A 16,361-nucleotide genomic window follows, 5' to 3' on the forward strand; every position below is an offset into this window, starting at 1 on the left:
GATGAATATTAAGCAGAGGGTGGAGCAGACTGGGTGTGTTAGGTGAGCGGTAGGGCACATGAGGGGAGAGGTTTTGAATGATGAAAGGGCCCCATCTTGGATCAAAGATGGCAGCATACAGCAACAGGATTTACTGTATTTATCATGAACTGGGGAATAAGAATTTATAAGATTTAATCTACTTTTCAGATTTCTTGCCTGATTTACTGTGTACTGGTCAAAATCAAGCAATAATTGACAATTTCATACTGCTGGACCCTTCTAAGTAGTAACAGCATCCTGGGGACCTTATCATCCTCTGAAGATGGCTTTTATATTTAGATTTCTGTGTTTGTATTATTACCTTATTAATATGCTAAAGTGGCACTATGTAGTTTTGGAAAAGAAATTCAAATTCAGAATTTAAATATATACAATGTTAATGAGGTAATAATCCTCAGAAGTATATATTGTTTCCATAACTGAATAAACAAGCTGTTCTCAGACAACAATAATGTCCCCAGACCACTGTTTGAAGCTAAAAAAGGTGGCAGGGTCCGCCACAATATAAACAAAGTAAAAGAGTATGAAATTATGTTGTCCTTTAAGGTCAGTTTGTTTAGTTAGATTGTGTATGCATAAAAAAAAACAATGAAGATCTTTCTCCTCTGATTAGAAATGTATCCCCCAAAACTACGTTGTGCACCTTTAAACATGTGAAAAGAAACCAATGACACATGTAAAATTGGCGTTTTCGCAACTGATTGGCTGTTTCAAATATTCAATAAAAAATACATTTCACATTGTGAATTTCATAATATGCAATCATATCTTACTGGCTTTTTCACACGTGGAAGCCATTTGAATCCCAATCTGAATCCACCCATTTAGAAAAATGGGTAAAAACTAGGGTCTTTGCATATTTGACAATCTACAATGAGTGGTCCAGCATCAGCCATTTTAACAGTAAAATAACTATTACAAATACTCAGAACATTATCTTCATCCAGTTACATGCTTTAAAATGTAACTCCTCCACTGGACCCTGTTGTCTGATATTGTAGCAGAAACACAGGCTGCTGATAATATCTGGCAGCTACAGTGGCTAACTTGTTTTTCTCCCCGTAGTTGGCAAGAGTGCCTTATTCAGCAGATGGTGACGGTACATTACATTATTAAAAAATGTATTTTGTTGCACCTTAAAAGCAAAGCGCTGCAAAAATCTGCTAATTATCATACTGTAGGGCGATACCGTATTCATACGTTTCTGCATTAGAGTGCAGTTACAGGACGCTATTTTGTTTTAGCAACCCGTACTGCAGACCCAAGAGCAACTCTCTGCATTCTCATGTGAGTGTATTACTTCATCGGTACTGTACGCAGTGGTGGTATTGTAAGTAGTTATAGACCAGTGATCCAGAGTCTGTGTTAAGGTCACATCTGTTCGAGAGCCCACAGCAATAACTGACACAAAATCAGCTGCAGCAGAGCTACTCTATTTTCAGTTATCGCTCTAGCACGCCAAACTATCGTGAAGTCCTGCCCTTCTATAAATAGTATCTCTGACCCAGTCCCAAAGGCCATGATATTTGAAAGGCATATCTTGTTAATGTCAGCAAGAGCCGGTAGACAACACTAGTATATTACTATGAGTCGGACCACAGCATAAGGGGGAAGGCAGTGTTTACTGAGCTGTTCTCAGTAGGATGCATCTTGTGCATTTATCATTATCTTGTTAAAAGGGGGCTCTGCCCTGGGACTGAAACTGGTTAAATGCCGGATGCAAAAGCAACGGTTATTACTTTAGTGTCAAGATGTACTGGAGTGCACTGCACTTTAAATACATGTTGACAGGAAAAGTGTTGGGAGTGAAATTAGCCCTTTTTTTCTAACCACTCTGCTGTACAACTGGAGTTGATTGAAAAGGACAGAAAAAAACAAAGGATGCTGCTGTCATACACACCAAACTGTTGGACGGCAGCTAAACAGAAATCAAATTGCAGGTGGTGGTTGAAGAGTTTGGCAGCGCTTCATGGCCGTTTTTGCCTCTTTTGAAGAATTTTTAGAACCTACACAGTATATATAAATGCTTTCTACACCATTTCCTGTGATGTTCCTTTTAATGTTCAGGCCTGCCAAATGACCCCCAGAACAGAGGAACCATCGCATAACAGATGACAGAGATTGAAGCTGGCGTGCCCCCGATTTGTCCATTATGATGAGCAAATTATGTTCTTACATGTCTACTGGCTGTTCTGTCAAATGGTACATCAGGCATTTCAAGACCACACTGAATGAATGCGCTGCCTGATGGAAACTGTGAAAGGAAACAAACAATATTCTCGATGTGAAAGCAGATTTTCAGCAACGAATGGAACTGTTGCGACAGTCGAGCCGCCGAGTAGGACCATGTGCCAGCACAACGTGACTGTCTCTGCGCCTTCTATCAACGCTATTTTCCACACTGTCTGTCTTTTCAGCCGACACGTTCTTTTATGAGCCCTACATCACGTAATGAGGAAGATACATTGAGGTTTAATTAATTTCAATTTTAATTTCGATCTCAAGAGAATATTTGTTCAATTAACTCTGGTGTTAATGAACATTCTTAATTGGCCAACAGTAACTACAGTTATCAACGGGCCTGTATCGTCTTGCAGGCATCAGAAAGGGTTTGAAGAAAAAAAGCAACTGAATGACGTAGGCAGGAGCAAACTGGGATTTAAGTGTCAATTTACATATTCTCACTTTTTCATCATATTCTCAACGTGCATGCTATTAACCAAAAATAGGCAGAAAAGATGGGGAAATATAGAGATAGGGTGTGCAGGCAAAGCAGAGAGTAAAATGAGGAAGAAAAAAGACTCTTTATGTTGAGAAAATAAGATTTTAAGGGTCAAACATGAGCTTTCTTATATTTAATAGCTCTGAAGTTTGGTGAGCTTAAAGGAGACCTGTTACGCTTTTTACTTTTTTCCTTTCTTTCAGTAATATTTTTTTGTGCAAGTGAAAGATCTTGGAAGTTAAAAAGAGGTCACAGTCCGCACCAACAGAAGCTCCTCTCTCCCACAGAGAACACTGCTTCTGCAACGCCTCGTCAGAAGTCCCGCCTTCAATTTTGTGACTCTGTGACATCACACTACGTCACACATTTGCATAATTTATGTCTGGCAGCTAGTTTAAGAATTGATTCAGCTCTGTTGTTGGCGGTGCTGGCTTGGGCATGTGTGAGCTGACCAATCAAAGCTGAGGTGCATTGGAGGATTAAGGCATCTAAACCTATCATATTAGTAACCCGAAATAAAATTATGAATGTGAAAATGACCACAATATATCTGCGTTTGTGCAAAGGTGGTTCTTTTATGTACGTTGCTTGCATATGTTACTTAGGTTACACAACATATTTTTGAAATGTGTTTTGGATAAATGCTCTATTGATCTAGGTCTTCATGTTTCCTGGCACTGAACAACAAAAGCTTGGGAGATTTTTTGTTTTTTCTGTTCTTTACTCTTCACAATATGAAGCTGACACTACAGCCAAACCTCCCCTCACACAGCCATAACTGTATCTGAAAGCTGTCACACAGAATAATGTGTTACATTTGCAGGTGCAATCTATGTCTCACACCTCCGTGTCTAAACATCATGTTGCACTGCATCCTTTTCATGAGAATTCGATTTTTTCTTTTTTTTTCCATTGAAGCTATTTTCTTTCTTCTTTTCCCTCACTCAGTTTGGCTGCCTGGTGAATTCAGGTCTTTCCAGGTGAAGGATGGATTCCTTTATTTTTTTTCTTATTTTTTTTCTTTTCCACACCATCAGGATTCAGTAGTCATGGGATCAGCTCCAGAGGAAGCAATGGATGAAAAAAACAGAAATAAGGCCTGTCAGATTGTGGAAGAAAAAAGATGTTGATATGGGTGAGTTCACCTGGGTTTTGATTAGTTCAGCACATTGATGTGAGATTCAGTAACAAACTAATAGGTAGCATAGGGGCATGTGGTTCAGGGGAAACTTGCCAACGCACTTTGAATATAGGTCAGAGGGATATTCAGGCTGTGTGCCAGTGCCAGATAAAATGTCGCTTTCTCTGTTTTAATGGTTTTTCACTCGTCGACATTCAACAAAAACACACTGCTGCAGCAAAGCACCCAAATAATCACATTTGGAGTTGGTCGGTGGCTGTAATTCTCTTTTGCCTCATTCGCACGTTGACTCCCAGACACATTGTTAAACACAGACTGTCGGTGGGAAAGCTGCTTGTTCTCCTTTGCCTGAAGAGAATGAGCATCTTTGTTTACATCTCACCAAAATTTAAGGACTTAAGGTACAACACCTACTACTTGGCACACGTTCATTTCCGCGCATGAGGCTGCAGCAGGCGATCATTACAAGGCCTCAGTGTTCCGTCACTAAGATGTATTGAGTTTAATTAAATAACATAGCTATTGTGGTTATTATTAAAATACGTTTGTCTAAACTGTAAAATCTGGACTTGCTCAATTCACTTTCACATACCGTGAAATCAGTTATCTCCAGTTTCCCTGCAAAGATTTTGTAATAGTGACAGACAAGATAAATATTATTGTTTTGTGTGCGAGTGTGTGTCTGCATGCGTGTGTGTATGCTTTGTGCAATACAATTTTATCTCTGATGGTTGGAAAAAGGCATTTAATTGCATCCACACTGCACATTTCTGTTGTGTAGAGTTAAAACGCTGTTGCGTTCGCGGAATACTAATCATCTGATTTGCATTGCATTTACTGCTGGCAATGAATCAGGGCACAGTTGGTTCATGGGGACGTTGTTAAGTTGCGGTGGTGTACTCAGGTCAGATGCTTCATTGTAGTCCGTCTGTGAACCTGTCAATGACGCCAGCACAGGAGGAATACTGTCACCTGCTGGTACATCTGGTAAAGTCACACAGGTTTGTTTTGCAGTAAGTAAACTGGAGAGGAACCAACTGCACCTATGCAGAGTGAGCATTATTGGCTGATTAAATATGAACTTATTAGCACAAGATGTTGTAGCTAATTTAAGCGGCACTGCACCGATTTGACACTTGAAGTTCAAGACTTCACATTAGAAGGAGTGCTACTTAGCTCATGAAAAGGAGCTTAGGCTTGAAAAAATAACATTGATGATGTCTAATAAAAGACACGGACACTGAATTGTAGTATGGGAAATGTAGGCTCCAGTGGTTTTTTTTTTTTTTTGCATTTTCTTAATCCATACCAGTGACCAGAGGTTAAAATATTCAAGCCTCTGCTACTATAATTCTGTTGTTTGATCTTACGTTTGTGCTTCCCCCAGTGTTATTTCATTCCAATCATCAAAACTGATAAATATACATACTTAAAAATTGTAGGAACACTACTTCAAAGAGAAGTTTTTAGAATATTTCATCAAGCGATTGTTGTTGGCAGTTTCTTTCTTGCATTTAAAAGGAAAATGAAATGTTCCACTAATACGGTCAAATAATTCTCTCACGCATGTGGTGATGAAATACATTTCATCGGACAAGCATCGAATAAATGTTCAGAAGATATGAAGGGAACACAAGAGGATTTGCAGAAAAGCATAAAAATTCATTTTTTGACTTCCTTCGACTGCAGAATCAAAGTTCAATCCCACAGGTGTTTTACATTTTACGCTACTGTAGCTCCTCTCGGGACTTTATACAGACTGTGTTGGATTAACGGCTCCCTCACTCGCCTGTTGCACCTGTTAAAGCAGGACAATACACAACTTCATCCCCTAATTCCCAGCATAACTCCACCCATCGTAAACCTATAGGTGGAGGTCTAACGAACCTGAATGACTGCACACACCTGTGTGAAGAACTCAGATCTTTAACATTAGTAACAGTAACAAAAACAACTTGCAGAAATACTCCATTACAAGCATTACATTAAGGAAGTCAGAGGAGCTCATTTTAGAACATCTATCATATTATTCCATTATGACTGTTGATCCATAATTGTGTACATCATATTTGTATTGCAGATGGTAAATGTGGAGCTAATTTATAATTTACCTAAATGTATCTATTTAAATATCACTTCACGCATTGCTTTGTAGCTTGAGAAATTTACCCCAGGGGATTAATCAAGTCTAACATAATCATATTTATAATAAAAATATCATTATAATTATCATAATAATTATATTTAGTATCATTAAACTAACTGTAACTAAGAGTTATTAGTGTTTAAAGTAATCAAATAAGTTTAGAAGAGGATTGGGAGGACAAAGAAAATGGAAATAGTTAAGCATAAGTATTGTACATATAAGTGTACAAGTAAGTGCAGTAAATGTACTTTTTTTACTTCCTGTCACTGTTTTAACAGTATCACTAACACTGTCAACCATCGGCAAGCAATCCCAAAACATTTCAATTTAGGTTCTAACATTAAGGTTTGCTCTAAAATCTTTTTAATGGATTTCTTGTTCTTTTTTCTATCAATTTCAAATCTTGTAAAAGAATTCCTCTTCTGCTCTCTACACATTTTTCACAATGTCTATATAATTACTTGCTTCTACATGAATGCAACCCACACAAGATCAGGATCCTGACACCGAAGCAGCTTAATAGAATATTTATCATGAATTTTATTATTTACACCTGCTGTTAGATTTCAAAATGTCTACAGAGAAAAAAAGACTATTGATCTTCTGTCTTTACTTACAGTATCTATGATGAAGTCATATAATAATCACATAACATCATATTATATATTTCCAATGCAGTGAGAGGAGTAAATGCTGAAACTTCAAAACAAAAATAGAGTCAAAGCTCAATAATTTATGCTTGATTAATTACAACGCAATATCAATAAAAGATTATAATGTATGAATGACTGTACATTACATAAAACTTTCAGAAATCCAACATCAACATAAATAACGCACAACCCGTCAGTATTCCACCCATGTTCACTTATTTATCAATATTACAAACTATTGCAATGCATATTATATAAACAAAGTTAGGCTTTAAGTCATTTGTGTGCCTTAAGACTTGCTATGAGATCTTGTTTACTTGCACCACAATTCTGCTGACTGCATGTTCTCTGGTTTGTTTTGAATATTAGCCGCTTAATTGTACTGAGCAATCTGCTTGAGCTGCACAACAGAGTACATCACAAGTGCACCGGCCACAGGAACGTTGTGCACTGAAGTGTTCTTCAGATCAAAAGAATAGCTTGCAGTTTGCTGCTGAATCCCTGAAAGCACATTTAATAACATGCATGCTTTACTCAAGTCCTGAGGGGTTTCTCATAATACAGATGTAGCTCAAGATTTCATTGCAATTGTGGCTCTATATCTCTCTGCACAACAGATGAGCACCACAATTTCCTCACACAGGCCGCAGTGCTTCACTCTGCCTTAGACCAGAATAAAAATCAATAATTGCCTTAGACAGGTCACTAAAACACACACACACAACTGTTTGGTGAGGTGCTGTGGGGGCAGAAATACCACTGATGTTCACAATAAAAGCTTTATTGGACAGATTATGATTGTGTCCCCAAAGGGGGATGAAACAGTGTCAGACAGGGGGCTTTATATCATCATGATTTAGTGGAATAAGGTAAAACACACATTTCTGTTCTATTTGTATTCTCTTTGCAATTGTTGATGCTCTTTTAAGAAATAGATCTTCTGCTTTGAAGGTTTTGTTTGAAGAGACAATGTATACATCAAAAGGCCTCATATGAAACAAAAAAGACTGAAAGTACAAGGCAATGGGACACTGATGTCATGCTCAGGGTGGGGAACATGAGTGTTTCAGGTTATCTGACAAATATCTTATTATTTCAAAGTTTCCTGATTGATCAGCAACTGAAAGATGACAGAAAGTTAAAATCTGCAAGGTGCATCGGTCCATATTTAAAGGTAAAATTACATATTTGACAACCTATTAGCTATTTTCAGCATTGAACTATCTCTGGCTATTATCATTTGATTACATTCAGTGCATTTCACTCTCAAGCTGAAAAAAGATGTGCATTGATATTTTAGAACTTATTTATACCTGGTAGCTGACAGTCAGACAGTAATGTTTGGTAGGAAGTAGCTGAATGCTAACATTAGCTGTTGTCTATTCATAGCTAAAGGGTCATTAAATATGTTTTTTCCCTTGGACATTTACTCTGGATTTTCATTGGGACTTGGGACTGGGACATATCGGACTTAGCTGGCTAGCATTTGTAATTAGCACTACAATCCATCTACTGATGTGAATGTCATTCGCTTTGCAAGTATTTGGCCAAAAGAAAGTATTGGAACAACTTGATCATTCAGGTTTTCCAAATGAATTCATTTTCGAATTAACTCTTTGGGAAACATGAATGTGTGGAACTAATTGTTTGGACATACATCCAAAGCTGTTAACATATTTCTCTCTCTCACCCATCCTGTCATGGCAATCCACCAAAAAGTTGTTTGGTTTGGTTAGAATTAGTTAGAATATTTCACAACAAACCAACAGTGCATACCTCCACCGAGACCCAACAGTGATCAGTTCAATCAAGCCTAATCAATATCAAACTGCGTAGCCCTGTTTCACTCAAAATTTTAAACCACCCCTAACTGTTTAACCATAATGTAATCTCACCAGATCCAGGATCTGCATAAAATTGTATTTATAGATACACGCCACCTAAATACGCCTAATTTTCATCATCAAGATGCATACATGGTTCACTTAGAAGTGAATGAAAATAACAAAAAAACGCAAAGTTAAAGCAGAGAGAGAAAAGTTCCTGGATCCATTTCTTTATCCATATCCATACCAGAAGTTAATGGGGTCTATTCGGTGCAGAGAACCATCCTCCATCCGAGTTTGAGGAAATGTGTTCCATAGTTTTTGTGAAGTCCTGCTCACAAACCAACCAACCACCCAACAAATAGACATGGGCGATAACATACCCTCCTTAGCAGAGGTGAGAAATGTCAGGGTATCATTTAAGTCATTTAGCTTCATCCTCTGGGGACCATGAATATCTGCACAAAATGTACAGCAATCTATCCATTAGGGGTTGAGATATTTCAGTTGGACTAAAGTGTTGGACTCACAAACCTGACAGAGCCTCGTAGACATAGCACTGGTATTGCTAAAAATTAGATGACAGATTGACAGAAAAGACTGAGACTGCCTCATTTTTATGAAGAGAAGTCTCTCAGAAATAAGTTTTACTGTTCCCATACCATTTGCTTAGAAAATCAACAACAACAGAGCCATTGAGTGTATAATTCAATAAGAATAATAAATACATTCACATTATCACAGCTTTTTTACTCTGAGTCACTGTTAACATAATTGTTTAATGGTAACTAAACACACAAGCAAATACTAGAACTAGGATAATATGACAAGACAGGAAATTCGTAACCACTTGACCTCTGTTGAAGTAGAAGCAGCAAACCATCCATGGATATTTAACCTCTAAAATTTGTATGAACTTTATTCTTCAGAGGAGGGTTTGAAACAATCAGCACACTGATGAAGACATTGTTTAGATTTCAGCGCACCATCTCTGCTATGTGACTGGCAGGCACATGGGCTGTAGTGCTGCGTGGACTTGCTTTTACTTTCCTGGATTTTTGGACTTTTGATATAATGTTATTTTCCTATCTATCTATCTATCTATCTATCTATCTATCTATCTATCTATCTATCTTTATTTATTTAGACTTTTGTATATAAAATGATACTTGTGTATTGCTCCAGTTGTGACTTTTGTGCTATAAAATATGGTCAAATATAATGATGATACACTGTCAGAATATATTTTGGTATAGATAAAATATGTATATTTTCAAATGGCTTTTTTTTTTTTTGCTTGTGCAAAAATTCACATAAAGCTCTCTATCATACTAGAATGAAAATACATTAAGAAATTCCAATCTGTGTTAAATCATAAACACTGGTATAGTGTTGCCTTTTAGGAGTGGGACTTGAAATGTAGCTGTAAAAGAATTCAACCCCATTTACTCACTCAGGCTGAAGTTTTGCTGGAAAAAACATTTCAAAACATACATTATTCATATGTCATCCTCAGATTCAAGATTTCTTTGATTTTATCTCTCTTGCTTAGAAGGCTTAGACCCATACCGCTTCACCTTAGCAGGCTTTCAGTGGTTTGTATGTGTGAGTGAACTGTCACTGATAAGTCAAATATTCACAGCCTACCCTACACACCGGCATCCCTTTACTGTGTAGATATTTTTTAGTACAAAGAATGTAAAATCAGAGTTTTTAAAAGGTAATATGTATGAAATGGTTCTTGAAGGTTTAGGACCAAAATAAATCCCTGACTGTAGCTCTTGGGGTTACTTCTACTTCTCAGAGTCCAAACTAAAAAAAGAAAAACTACTTAGTTATTAACCTGGAACAATCATCCAGAACAAATACAATTTCCCACCAGGTTAAAAGGTTTACATTCTCAAGCACCAGAATTTTATCCACATCTTGAGCTTTCTCCTGCACATTCCTTTTTAAACATGATTCTATCCTTCCTTTGTTGTGTGTTTAGGTTTTATTTTTCATTTCAGTCTTTTGAATTGCTTTTTGTGAATGAAATGAACTATACACAGTCAATAAACATTACTTACATCATGAATAACATAAGAGTTTAAGCAATAAATGTTAAGTAATTTTCCTGTAAAACACTGCATCCTAAAAATGTACCACTTCAGATTTCCCACTCATACATAAATTGTATTAGTGTTGTCTTAACTGCTACAGTTCTTATTCTCAGCATCTCCCTGTCCCCTCTTCCCATTATTGTGATAGGGGATACCAGGGGGTGTACTTTAGCACTTACTATTTCTGCATGTGTAACTCTAATAGCATCAAACTCCAAAGAATTAACAAAACACTTACGGTTTCACTTATCTACCTGCTGGGATGGAGGCAGCTAGGGATATGTGTATTTAAATCCAATCTCATTAATCTGCATTGTAATAAAACGACTTGACGCTTTCAGATTGTGTCCAATTTTGTGTGCAGGACAGGTGATATGTATGTCCTTCCTTTAAACTTCTGTGGAGAGCAAATCCATAGTCAGGTGACCTTCATTATCATGGTAACAAAAATACAGAGGTTATGATTGCATTCTTGTTAGGTTTAGGCTATAAAACTACTTGGTTAGGTTTTGGTCATCAGGGTAAACTGTTCACTGTTGGTAAACTGTTAATGGTTCTGCAGGCTATGGATGCATTCTCATTAGTACGTGTCACAAACTATGACCTTAATGACATTTCTACAATAGGTGTCAAAGCATTTTTATTATATGGCTTTCATATCAGGAGGTAGAGGGGATGCTGGTGGAGTTACAGGCGAGAAGGCTACCAAGTTAGGGACCATATTTTGAGACTGTTTCAATATAAGTGCAAAACCACTGGATATAATTTGGGACCATTTCCAGTCATGTTTGTGGTGAATAAAACAGATAATTTAAAGCTGTTCTTAGTAATGTGCTTTTATTGAAATAGCTCTATGTAGAGTGGTGTAGTAATGAGTCCAAAAACCCATTAGACTGACTGATCAATTTATAGAAATCATGTAAGCCTTTTACTTCCAGCGATTTAAATTATGTTGCAAAAGTCCTACAACTGGTGTTCATCTGTGAAGATCATCATGCTGAACAAAATGTGAAAATATAATAAACTTGCGTTTGCCAAAGAGCTTATTTTCTGCAATAATCCAAAACCCAATTTAAAAGTCCCATAGGCTTTTTGACCAAGGAACCATGGCAATGCTAACTTCCAATTCTAACACAAATCACTGTTACAGAGTGTTTGGTCAGTAACTCATGCCTCATGAAAATAAATCATCTGTTATCCCTGCCCACTTTATCCAATCAGGATAGAGAACTCCAAAAGGAGGCCATCCCCTCTGCACACAGAAGCAGTGAGCAGGATCCTCCTATTCTGGTACAGCAGCGATGGTGGAACAGGGAACGCTACCAATTCTAGTATGTTGATGGAGGTTCTCAGTCCCAGAGCTCACACATTGTCAGACATGTACGACTCGGTAAGGACACTCCCACACAGCGTTTTAAAAACTGCAACTCCACCCCAGTTAGTTAGAACTGAAAAAGACTCTTGGACGAGAGGTGAAAGGTCTTCAAGAAACTGAAACACATCCAGTTGCCTACAATACAGCACCTGGAATTACCAATTCTAGTGGTCCCGTTGATACCACCAATAATGAATGGCAAGTAAAGAAAAAGGCTTGAAGAAAAGAAGGAGAGCTACTCTCGAAAAAAGAAGGAGCCATAAGTGTGGCGAGGTGGAGAGGAGGGAGGGGAAGGCTAACTGCAAAACAGACCAGAAGTTAGCTAAAAACGATGATTACGCTTACAGAAGCTTTAAGCCAAAACAGGATCTCTTCCTCACCCTAACTAAGTGTTTTTAACGTAACCGGACAAGATGAAAATCTAAAATTAAACCTAAAGAAATGTTATTCTGACGACTGAGTTGAACGACGTGGGTGTTCCTGTGTTAGCCTAGCCTAACGTGATGAAACAAAGATGGCGACCGAATAAGTGAGTAGCTAGCTCATGGAACAGGTTGAAACGCACATCCACTGTACAATGAGCTTAAAGATATAAACATTTTATTTTTTAATTTTTAAACGTGGAGAGGTTTTTGAACAACACAACTGCAAGTTGGTGAATGTGCTTTCTTGCTCAGGGACACTTGGGCAGCAGGAGGAGAAGGGCAGGGTGGGGTTGAACTTGCGTGTCTGCCTGCCTTTAAAAAGACGCCACTAATTCTCATATTTGGACGATACAAATTTAAAAAAATTTTTTTTAAAAAAGATGTACCTGCTTGAGGACCACAGGTGAAGATTTCTGCGGTTCAAGGGCCGTCTCATCCTCCATGGCAACGCGGCTGTTAGTTTGGCAGGGAGCGGGATTGGTCAACAGCGGCTGACCGCGCCCTCAACCCATATAAGCTACCTACCAAACTATTACCATCAAGTGTCGGGGGATGACGGCTCTGCTGCTGCTGCTGCCGCTGCTGCTGCCGCTGCTCTCGGTGCGGCGGAGGAGAGAAAGCATCTTTGTCTGTACGGAGAAGCTCCGGGCTTCCCTGTCTGCCTGCCTCCATCGACACAGCCACGTCTAAGAGATAAGAAGACCATCCTCTCTGAAGACTGAGGTCGCGCACTCATCTGCCGCATTCATCTCAGCTCAATTTAGGATCTTTTTTCTTCTACTTCTTCTTCTCCCCCCCCCCCCCCCCTCCCCCTCCCTCTTTTGTGCTTCTATTTGCCTGGCTGGAATAATCTACCCCGCCGCCACCACCACCACCCCCTCTTCCTCCTCCTCCTCCTCGCCGTATCCATGTGTCGGATCGCCGGATGATGCACAGGTAAATGACACCGCACACCTCCTACACTGGAGCGACCTTATGCACGGCGCTAATTAGCTTTAAAAAAGCGTGCTGCGGTAGAAAGCGACAAGATAAGCCCTATCTGTAAGCGTGTGTGTGTGCGTGTGTGTGCTTTTTCAATGTCAGCGGTCCGGAATTGTTTGTTTTCCGATTCGGAGGATGACGCTTGGGCTGCCGCTCACCAATTATTGACACTTTTCTCGAGAGGTGGCTTTTTTTTCGTGTATGTGTGTGGAGATTTTCACTTAATGTAGCCGGGGCTGATAAGCCAACCAATCCTTGTTATCAGTGTTTACAGTCAGTTGAGGTGGGTGGAGGAGAGAGGTAGGCTATGGGGTTTTTTCTTTCCCTTTCAAATTCAACACGGTTGCGGATGAGGTCGCTTAATTGCGTGCCGGAAGACATGTCCTGTGGTCGGGCTACGGCACATGCAGCGGTGGCTTGGGAAAAAAAAACAGGCTGCAGCCCCATCAGGAATAGGAAAAACCAGCCTCTCAAGCTATTGTTTGATCTCGCCTGACGCCACATGCCGGCAGGATATAAATCTTTGATATTTAAATATATAAATATATATAGAAAAGTGAAGTTAAGGTGGTATTTTGTGTCATGCAGCATGCGAGGAAGGGCCCTTGTTTTTTTTTAAATGCTCGAGGTAGCCTATTTATTATTGAGAGGGATTTCATGTTCTGTGGCAAAGGATTGGGCCAGTTTAAAGATAGGAAGGAGACAGATGGGGGGGAACTGTAGTTGAGTCAAGCAGCTGCCACATCATCTGCAACAAAGGAGGCTTCACCGGCTCCAAATGTGATCCTTTTAAATCAGGTGTGTGCGTTTCTTACCTGTGTGCTTTCTTAAAAATCTGCACCACTATGTCTCTCTCTCTCTCTCCATCCACGCCCCCATAGGAAGCTGCTGCCTCCACACAGCAGATTATATGGCACCGGTTCAGCTCAGGGTTGACCGCTGAGGAGGTGGTTCTGGTTCAGGCTTCCAAAAAAAAACCAAGAAAAATGTGGTTTTGAGAGCCAATTTGCAATACTGCATCTCATAAGTGGACAAATGTGAATGAACAATCAGACAGTTTAATTAATCGTACTTCTCTCGGATGGTGTGAAATTGTCATAGAAGTACAGCACTTTCAGACAAGGATGTGTTTTGTTTTGATGTTATCAGGGCTGCCTCTTGAGATTGGCAGTGATTCTAGGGGGCTGATTTCCCTACAATAATTGTTTATGATTGTTTTATCCAAATAAAAAAAAAAGAAGAAGAAGAAGAAGAGGGGAGGTGCCCAGGATGCTGAGCTCCTGCACCTGCTCCAAACCTATTTGTTTTGCAAATTCTACCCCCAACAGTAACACGACACATTTTGTCTCTGAGTTGTCTGAGTGGGGAAACTGGAATCAAAGTGTTTCACGCAGCAGCTCTGATTACCTGCTCACCTGAATTAGGTGACCACCTCTGCTTGGCTACAGTTGCATGCTGTCTTCCGGCACCACGCGTTCAGACAGCAGCACGAGTGTTTCATCTCACATCCGTTGCACGTTCCCTCATTACCACATACTGTTCGGCTGTGCTCTTAAATCCCCACTGCTCGAAGCTGACAGACTCATTTAAATGCTATTGCGTCCTTTTGTAGGCCACTTGGTTTCCTAAATGAGAGCCACACTGACAACAACGAAGTCATTGCTCGGTACACGAACAATGAACTTACGCAATACTGAGGATGAGTTTTTTTTTTGTGCGTATAGTGTTGTTATGGTGATATTTTTAGGCAGGGTGTGTCACAGTCTTGGCTTTTTGTTTTCTTTTTTTTTTTGTTACTCTGCATTTTATTCTCCCTCGGTCATGCTTCATTTATATTTGCAGCTCGGTACAATTCACACGTTTATTTTTGTTTCCCATCAGCTCTATTTTGACACGGGAAACGCCATTGCCAAGATTTTACTCACCACTCAGTGTTTTTTGGTGCCTTCAGTGCCATCTTTGCCACATTCGTGTGTTGCTATGGTCTGACTCACAGGACATCTGTCTCCATCGCTGCTTCCAATCAGAATTCAGAAAAAAAAATTTCACTGCTGCTGCTTCAACACCTACTAATATTACTAGTAGTAATACTATTGAAAATGATATTACAAATAATTGTATGGCTCGTAACAGAATTAAGCTGGGAGTTACCTCACATTAATAATTGAAATTCTTTAAGCCATTATCTCTTAAAGCCGCACTTATATGACTTTCACATTAGCATGGCAGCTGCTGAATATGAAGAGGAAGTAATATTTGGAATCAAGACATCTCACGCGAAGCACCAGGCAGTATGCAAAGAGAGATGGATGATTGGATGACAGAAAAGGAGGAGACTGCTTGAAATAACGACAGGGCAGAGTTGACATGGTGTGTGTGTGCGCGTGTGTGCGTGTCACAGCTCAATAGCTTCAGCATGCGTACTGGGGAAGTGGAAGGTTACAGATATTGTGTGGCATTGCGAATCGTGTCGCTTCCTCTCTATCATACCCCATCAAGGTCATATCCACAGACTGAAAGTGGTGGCCCTGGCCTTTTCCACTCCTGGCTCTGGCAGAGGAATGGGGCCCGCGGACCACTGCTGCTTCTAATCAGGGCTGACGCGTGACTCAGTTGCATGCCAGCTGCACAGCCAAACAGGGATTATGTCCCTGAATGGTGAAGACAAAAAAAAAAAAAAGGTCATTGTTGAGATCTTTGTATCTCTACACCTTTGGCGAGTTTGCGTTATTTAATTATTTGAGCATTACTTCTAATGAACTAACTTTAATACTGCCTCTTAGCCGTACAGCCCGGAGCGTTCTAGTCAGGGTTGTGACACCAGCAGCGGACAGTTGGTTAAGTTACAAACTGGGTCATTGTGCCACTTGTTTTTTAAGAGCAGCTAGAAGGTTGGAAAGCAGTATTTAGGTTGAGGTATGGACATTGTATGAAAATGCAAAAAAAAA

At 39.4% G+C, this 16,361-nt stretch overlaps 1 protein-coding gene across 6 annotated transcripts in view; it reads left to right on the plus strand.

Annotated features, from left to right (window-relative positions):
* The first annotated feature begins 12,289 nt into the window (after window positions 1-12,289).
* The window catches only part of LOC115593678 (neurexin-1-beta-like), a 143,191-nt gene continuing 139,119 nt past the window's right edge, over window positions 12,290-16,361 (plus strand). For 4 of the 6 annotated variants that reach the window (XM_030437271.1, XM_030437275.1, XM_030437276.1 and 1 more), the window contains exon 1: window positions 12,291-13,368. The gene's annotated coding sequence lies outside the window, so the exon portion shown is untranslated. Of the gene's footprint in view, window positions 13,369-14,102; window positions 14,212-16,361 lie in introns of those variants that run through there. The other 2 variants (XM_030437273.1, XM_030437272.1) reach the window with 2 other exon arrangements.

The sequence above is a fragment of the Sparus aurata genome, chromosome 13 (assembly GCF_900880675.1).
Source record: "Sparus aurata chromosome 13, fSpaAur1.1, whole genome shotgun sequence".
Taxonomy (NCBI): Eukaryota; Metazoa; Chordata; class Actinopteri; order Spariformes; family Sparidae; genus Sparus; species Sparus aurata.